Here is a 7,938-nt window from a genome sequence, read left to right as displayed (position 1 = left end):
CCAAACTCGTGTTTTGACTCTAGATTGGGATCTATTATCCCACCTATCCATTATCTAGTGTTGGATTAAGTCGAATGTACGATTAATCCGATTGTTCGTGTTTTGTAACTGAAATAAAATGCTCCCACCGAATCTATAATAGGGAGATAGAAACACCGAAAGTGGACGGAATAGGCCGTGCAAATGAGACCCGTATCCGAACGGGTAGCCCCTTTCGGCCCATAGATCGAGGCGTTTCCGGCTTCCTAATGCCTAGGGTATCGGTGAATCAAGGAATGACGGTCATGCCCTTGGATAATAAAATGGTGGTGTTCGTGTATAAATTGGAGATCATGTCACACGAAGGAGTCTAAGAGGGACTCTCGTGCCCCGACTCGGGCCGCCTCAAATTGGGCCCGGACTCGAGTCATGGCACATGAGTACTCCCTAGACGTCAATTCTATTCGTGTTACACAACTCGGTATTTTGAAATTGTAAATTTTTAAGGGAAAAGGGCATCCACGTCGTTCCGTGAATCATCGATGCGTTTACGAATTAATATTTGATTTGTCCCATTATTTAATCCAAATGATTTAATTAACCGAATGAGACGTCCCGTTTGCCCATTTGTGAGATTATTCGACACTTATTATACAATGTTACGATTACGGCTTAATTTTAGCTAATTTCGCGGTGGGATTACAAGGAGTGTGGGGGAATTACATGGCCTCGGGGAAAGGAGAGCCCGATGGCTTCGGGCGCACCAAGGAGTCTCACGGCCCCTATTTGCAAAGGGGATGGCCGTGGGTTCCTTGACATGGCCGAACCCCTCTAAGGCTCTTCTCCCTAGATCCCACATTATTTCCTTCGTATAGTCACATTTTAGCCATGGTTACAACGATAAGAAATCATGCCAAACACATACGAATAAAGCATTTAAATGAGAGCAACAATACGATATCATTTCAACTAATGATGGAACGGGTAATGCACGGGAATCGACCCGTCTCATGTCGGAAGAAAGCCTCACGAGCCCGTGTGGTCCAAGGAAGCTTTCGGCCGCATCCCTCCAAGGATGGCCGAGAGCTTCCATGACTCACACGGGGTTGGGAGGACTTCTTCGACCCCGATTCGGGTTGTTTCTTGTCATGCTAACATGCTATGTGTGATTAAAGGGAAAGGGACGTAGGAATCGACTCGATTCGGGAGAGGAGAGATCATCCTAGCCCCAGATAAGCCAAGGGAGCCCACGGGTCTCTCCTTAGAGGTTAGGCCGTGAGTCCCTTGGCTCAACCGTGGCTAAGGAGACCTCTCCTATCCGGATCCGAACCATTTCCCGTCATGGCATATGAGTTCTTGCATCATGTAAACATGGGATGGTCATATATAGGTGCATAATGGGCACACGGTGCATGGGAATGCATGGGAGGCATGAATCCGAAAGAAAAATGAAAACCTTCATGCATTCGGCTCTTTAAATCATATAAACGTCCCATACAAACAAAAAATCGAGGATCCTAGTTTCTCTAAGTTAAAAGGGGTGTTACCTAGCCTCGTTGCAAGAGGAAAGGAGTCGGGGATGTGGCCACGAGAGTCACAAGACTCGGTTTGGGGTTGCGGGTGGAGTGACCCGAGAAGAGGACAGCCGCGGCAGCTCGGGGGAAAATGGCTCGGCACGCTCACTCCGGTCACGGCACGGTGCGAGGTCGGGCTCGTTGGACTCCTAAGAGGCGGATCTACACGAGCACGAGCAGACCCGAGTGTGCCAAGGCCTGAACAAACCCGAAAATATGAGAGAAAACTCGGTAAAAATGAGGAAAACCCGGTTTGAGAGAAACGGGTGAATGGCGGTTGTGCACGGTTGATCGGCCCTCGGACCGTGACCACCTCTTCACGGGGGAGGGTGAGGGTTGTGAGGAACCCTTTGAACGTGATGGCACGACTCTCCGAAGTCGTGGGAAGAAATGGCACGTCGAGGAGCTCGGTTGCACGCGATTGACGTTATCGGGACCCGACTCTCTTCACGGCTGGAACGTGGTGTTGGAGGCTTCAAATCGAAAATCTAAGCCCAGAAATGGACTTAGGGGGTGGAAAATATGTAGGCTAGGAAGTTTGATGATTTTTGGCTTAAGTCGGGTCGGGTGGTTACCGGAATACCGGGTGGTTTTCCGGCGATTTTAGCCGGTTTCGGCCTTGGCACGGGCTGAACGAAAGTGAGGGGAGGGGCTGGAGTTTGAGAGGATTTTAGAGGGAGATTGGCTTGAGAGAGAAGGAGAATGAAGAAGTGATTAAAGTTAATGATGGAAGGGGCTTTATAGGCTAGGCTAATGGCCCGATTAAGAGAAGCTAAGTGTGGTTTAGTGGGCTAACCATGGGCTGCCGAAAATCCCAAGGGGGATTAGGATGGGGAATATGTCACATAGTGTGTGGGGGAAGCAAGGTGGAAGTGATGGGAAGTGATGGGAGTTGATGGGTGTGTAAGAGGAAGTGAAAGAAGTGAGGGAAATTTGAATTGTGTGGTGGGGGGTGCTTGGAGCCGGCAGTGGGAGGGAGGAGCCGACGGCTTGGGGCTGTCCAATCGGAGCCGAGGGTTGAGCCGTGGCTTGGGGTTGAGCCGCGGCTTGATGGCTTGGCTTGGCTGAGCTGTGGGTCCCGTCTGATTGAGAGAAAAGCCGGAAAATGCTTGAAACCCGACTGAGCTTGCATCCGACCTCCGATGTCCAATTAATTTGAAGATTTGGAATGCTTGAACGACGAGGATTTGAATGAGCCTAATATCGCCATGCGTCGTGTGGACGAGCGTTCGGGCGACTCGGCGCCTCGGGAGTCGGTTTTGCCCTGTTTGGACGTTCGGAGTGGAATTTAGCGCCCCTCGACCCCCGATTGTTCTTTGTGCATCCTTGCATTTGTTTTGGCGATCCTTTTGCCCCGTGAGTGATTGTTGGCTCATCGCCCTCGGTCGGGGACCGTTGGCCCAGGAGGACCTAGGGACCTTGACCGGGATTTTCTCAGTGTGTCGTGCTCTTCTCTTATTGTTCATGACCCCGTGCCCGCCTATTTGCCTCCGATTGTCGGATGATGAATAGTGTCCCGGGCTTCGGTCGAGAATCCTCGTGTGGGAAGTCGGTGGGCCAAAATGGGGTGCTGACAGCTTGCCCCTCTTTGGTTGCATGCTCGGTTAGAGGATGTAGCCAAAGATCATGAGAGGCACCCTTTTTGGTCTCGGCGACCGCTTCTGTCGTCATTCTCCGTGGTAGCTTGCCCCTCCTGTCATGAGATAGTAGCATGATTGGGATTTGGAGGATGTGAAGTAGTAGGTGAAGGGCCGAAGCCCGCGGAAAGCAGTAAAATGGACGCGAAGTCCGTGGACACGAAGTCCGAAAAGCAGTAAATTGTAAGTTTACGAAAAGTAGAGACACGGGATTATGGGTCCGTGTGGTGCAGGGAGGTAAGAACACGAGCTTATGGGCCCATGCAGCAAAGTAAAGACAGGACTCGGTCCTGCAAAGGGTGAAGACGGGACTCGGCCCTGCAGAAAAGTAATGATGAGACTTGGCCCTGCATAAAAGCAAAGATGGGACTCGGCCCTACATAAGAGTGGTGGTGGGACTTGGCCCTGCATAAAAGCAAAGATGGGACTCGGCCCTATATAAAAGTAAAGATGGGGCTCGGCCCTGCAGAAGAGTAAAGATGGGGCTCGGCCCTGCAGAAGAGTAATGATGGGACTCGGCCCTGCATAAAAGTGAAGACGGGACTCGGCCCTGCAGAAAAATGATGATGGGACTTGGCCCTGCATAAAGGTGAAGATGGTGGGACTTGGCCCTACATAAGAGTGGTGGTGGGACTTGGCCCTGCATAAAAGCAAAGATGGGACTCGGCCCTACATAAAAGTGAAGACGGGGCTCGGCCCTGCAGAAAAGTGATGACTGGACTCGGCCCTGCATGAAAGTGAAGACGGGACTCGGCCCCGCATAAAGTGAAGACGGGACTTGGCCCTGCAGAATAGTGAGCGCCTACGTATCCCGTGAGACTGGGAATCAACATCTGCCATGGTTCTAGCTGCTTGGCATCTGTGATCCTAACATCATTAGCAAGTCGTAGTGAGTCGTTAACGATGTACGGGTGTATCAATGCTTATGAAGATAACGTCATTGTGACACACGATGCTTCAGTTTTGGATTCCCTAGGTGACTCGTGAAGAACTTTGCTTAGGCAAGTACGACTGGATCTCGCCTTCAAAGGCCTCAATGCGAGGCCTTCAGGGACTTTTGTCGACCATGCATGGGCATATTAAGACGTTCTCAGTGATGCCCTAGCGACTCTATCGATTGTTCGACGCGCTTGTCGGCTTAGGACCCTTCTCGTCAGGGTAGCGCAAGGCAGCTGCGTTTGTGACCCGCATGGGGAGTTCTGCGCGAATTTGACCAGGCCTCAGTCTAGTCTTCCCAAAGTGTTATGACTAGGCTCCCGGAAAGGAATGTCTGGGATTATGGCTTTGTAGTAGCCGATTGAAGGGTGGCTGTGACCCATTTTGGAGTTATGTAAATGACAAGGAGAAAAGAGAAAGCTTAGAGAGCAAGTTGCCCCAAGCTAAAAGGATACAAGGGTTCACGCCTGCAGCGAAATGTACCCCCTTTTTGTCTTTCCGCGGTGTGGGCTGCGCCAAACTCCTCGGATGGCGTGCTCGGTTGTCCACTACGCCTGGGGAAGAATCCGCCTTGGAAAGTTGAGTTATGTTGAGGAGCCGATCGGGGATCGCGTTGGAGTAGACATCCTGGCCATTTCCCTTGGGGATCCCTAGCTCGCGCAGTGTGCGAGAGCCTCGGGTGACTGTTTTGTTTATCTCTCGTTTTGCTCTCCTTTTGCTACGGTCACCCACCTCGGGGCCGCACCTCTCAACCTAAAGGGGATGAACTCTCCTTTTGCCACGACCGCCCGCCTCGGGATTTTCGGTCATGCCTCTCTTTTGCCCTAGCTTTTGCCTAGGTCGCCCCGAGGGGTTTTCGACCTAGCGGGCTCGATTCTTTTATCTCTCGAGTTTGCAAGGGCGAAGTGCTCGAATGATTCGACGTTCGAGTGCGTTACGCTTTGTCTCCGTCGAGGAGTTGCGACTGCTGCTTCCCTTTTTGTTGGGATTTGTTCATTTCTTTTGGATTGGGGGTGCCGGTGCTTTTGGTGAACCTCAGCATTGCCTCATTTTTTATGGGCGGGTTTTTCCCGCTTCTTTTCTCTCTCTCTTCATTGGTGGGTTTATCCCGTTTCTTTTCGCTCTGTTTTTTTCCTTGCAGCTGGGGTCTGTATTGTGCCCCTTGTACTTGTTTGAAACTCCTCGACTTTGCATCATCGAGGCTGCTTTTGTTTGCTTTGCCCCATGGAGACTTGATGTACTTTGTTGTCCTAGCCCAATTTTGTGAGGGCTGGTTTTCTCAGAAGTCTGATGCTTGTGCACTCAAAAGCCGAACTTCGCGTCTTTTGTCCTTACAAACTTTACAAGTCCTTTCCCCTATTGTCTAAAACGAAAACAAAATTGCCCCAGGAGTGTGGGTGACCAAGGTTGCCTCCGCGTGAATGTTGGACGGGGATGCCCCGGTCTTTGTGATTTGTGTCGGGCGTCTTGTACAATCATCGTCCCCGATCGTGCTTGTGGTTCCAGCATCAGTTGTACGCCGGAAAGGTGTGCTCTCGAAGCCGATAGGCATGTTTGTTTGTCGATTGAGACGGTTGCGCTGAAGGCATGCAGCTCGTTCGGATGCTTCCGTCGTCGGCTTCATAGGGGGTACCTCCTTGTCGGGCCCTTCCCTACTAAAGTATAGGAAGAAAGACCCGATAGGAGTTCTCGAGGAGGTGTGAACCCGCGCATCTCTCTTCGCCCGCGACTGGCGTGTCCCTGTGAAGGATGACAAAGAGGATGATGCATTAGGCGATTATGCGGTGGAATGTGTGGTAAGAAATGTAAGGTGGACCCATGGGAGGTTCCCTCATCCAGCACGCGATTCGCGGGTGCCGCGCGTGGGGGACACTCAATTCCGGGAGTCTAATCATCACCACCCTGGGGTGGTCAGACTGTGATCGTGAGCCGTATAGGCGTACTTTCCCCAATTGCTGGTTGGCATGCACAGCCGTCCTAGGGAAGGCTCGAGAAGCCGGATCCCATGAGTACAGACGAATCGAACAATTCCGACAAAACCAATAGGGCGTTCTGAGAACTGTCCGAATGCCCCTTTCTTGTCCGGAGTCCGCTTGGGAATGTATTAAGATAAATGTAAAGAGAGAGTTTAAGGAGGAGTATGTTTTTGCAAGGCGCATGGTTCTCCGTCTGTTGGTTAGTATCCACAGCGGTGGGTGGGGTCGGCGTCTCAAAAGCGCAGCTCGGAATACACAAGTCACTGTGTCGGTTGGTTGCATTTGAATGGAACCTAGCAATGAAAATAATTATTTTCAGCGGGCGAAAGTGCTTGAAATAAATGAGGAGAAAGAATATACAGGTGCGACAATTTCAAAACATGCGAAGGTATTTTCATTAAGATCGGCAATCGAGTTACAACAAAAGTCCCTCTTCCGCCGTGCGGCTCATAGTTTCGACCGAGCGCAGGGAACGTTTTTCGTAGGTAGTCTCATGGGGAAATCAACCCTTCCTCTTTGGCATTGTCCTTGTCCCTAGGGTAAATACCGATCAGATCGATAGTCGCGTCAGAGCTTGATCCATGGTCGGGGAGAGGGTTAGCCTGGACATTCGGTGGCTTGACTTCATTGAAAGAGAGTCGGTTCTTCTCAATCATCTCTTGTAGTTTGCCCCGGAGGGTGTAACATTCGTCCGTAGTGTGCCCCGGAGCGCCCATATGGTAATCACAACGGAGATTCTGATCCTGATTCGCGGGATTGAACTGAGGATGAGGGGCCACGGGTCTAATTTCCTTAGCTGCCAGAAGTTGGCGATAGACTTGTGACTGGGGAACCAGTAAAGGCGGGTATTGCGGACGCAGCCTAGCCTGCCCTCCTCGTCGGGGTTGCAAGTTTGGGGCTTGTTGAGCCGTTGGTGGAGCTCCTAAAGCTAGGGGCCCATTTGGAGATGCCCAATGAGGGGTAGACGTGTAATTGTGACCGTGTGGTTGCGGGGCCAGTGTCGGAGGGTAAGCCGGTGGCGCCGAGTAATTAATCGGCAGGGCCGGGTATTGCTGCTGGTACGGCATGGGCATTTGGTGTCCAAGGTTGACGACATTAACGGACGCGTCTCTGCCCTTTTTGTTACCCGTTGGTGATGGCGCAGTAGCGGCATTCTTTGACGACTGCTCCTCCTTTCCGATCGGTCCTTCTATCTTCCCAAGCTTGATGCCCATGTCAAGTTTCTTCCTAGCGTCGATCAGATTGGAGAATGAGGAAGTATGGGCCAACAAATGCGAATAATACACTCCTCTTAGCGTGGAGTGGAACAGCTGGATCTATTGCGCCTCGCTGATCGGAGGGACGTGCTTTGCTGCTTGGGTCCGCCACTTGGTAGCATACTCCTCAAACTTTTGGCCCCGCACCATTTCTTTCGTGCTTAGCTCCAAAAGGGTGGGAGGTGTTTCTGCGCAATATCGGTACTGGTCGATGAACTTCCGAGAGAGGTCCTCCCACGTCGGGATGTCTTCGGCCTTCAGCGACATGAACCAATCGAGGGCCGATCTTGACAGGCTATCCTGGAAGGAGTGGATGGCAAATTCCTCGTATTCCCAATACTGCAGCATCTTCCCTCGGTAATGGCGGAGGTGGTGGCGTGGATCCGTCGTGCCTTCATAAGTCTTGAACTCTGGGACCTTGAACTTCGGGGGTAGGCGCATGCCCGGGAATAGGCTACAGTCACCATAGCGGGCGTCGGGACAAACATCGTTCCCTTGCATGGCCCGTATCGTTTCCTCCATTCGCTTCAACCTACGCTCCTGTTCGGCGTCGGCCTCGGGGAAGAAGTACGTCGGTGAG

The sequence above is a fragment of the Punica granatum genome, chromosome 5 (assembly GCF_007655135.1).
Source record: "Punica granatum isolate Tunisia-2019 chromosome 5, ASM765513v2, whole genome shotgun sequence".
NCBI classification, from domain to species: domain Eukaryota; kingdom Viridiplantae; phylum Streptophyta; class Magnoliopsida; order Myrtales; family Lythraceae; genus Punica; species Punica granatum.
The sequence above is the reverse complement of the archived record's forward strand: the minus strand, read 5'-3'. Positions refer to the sequence as shown.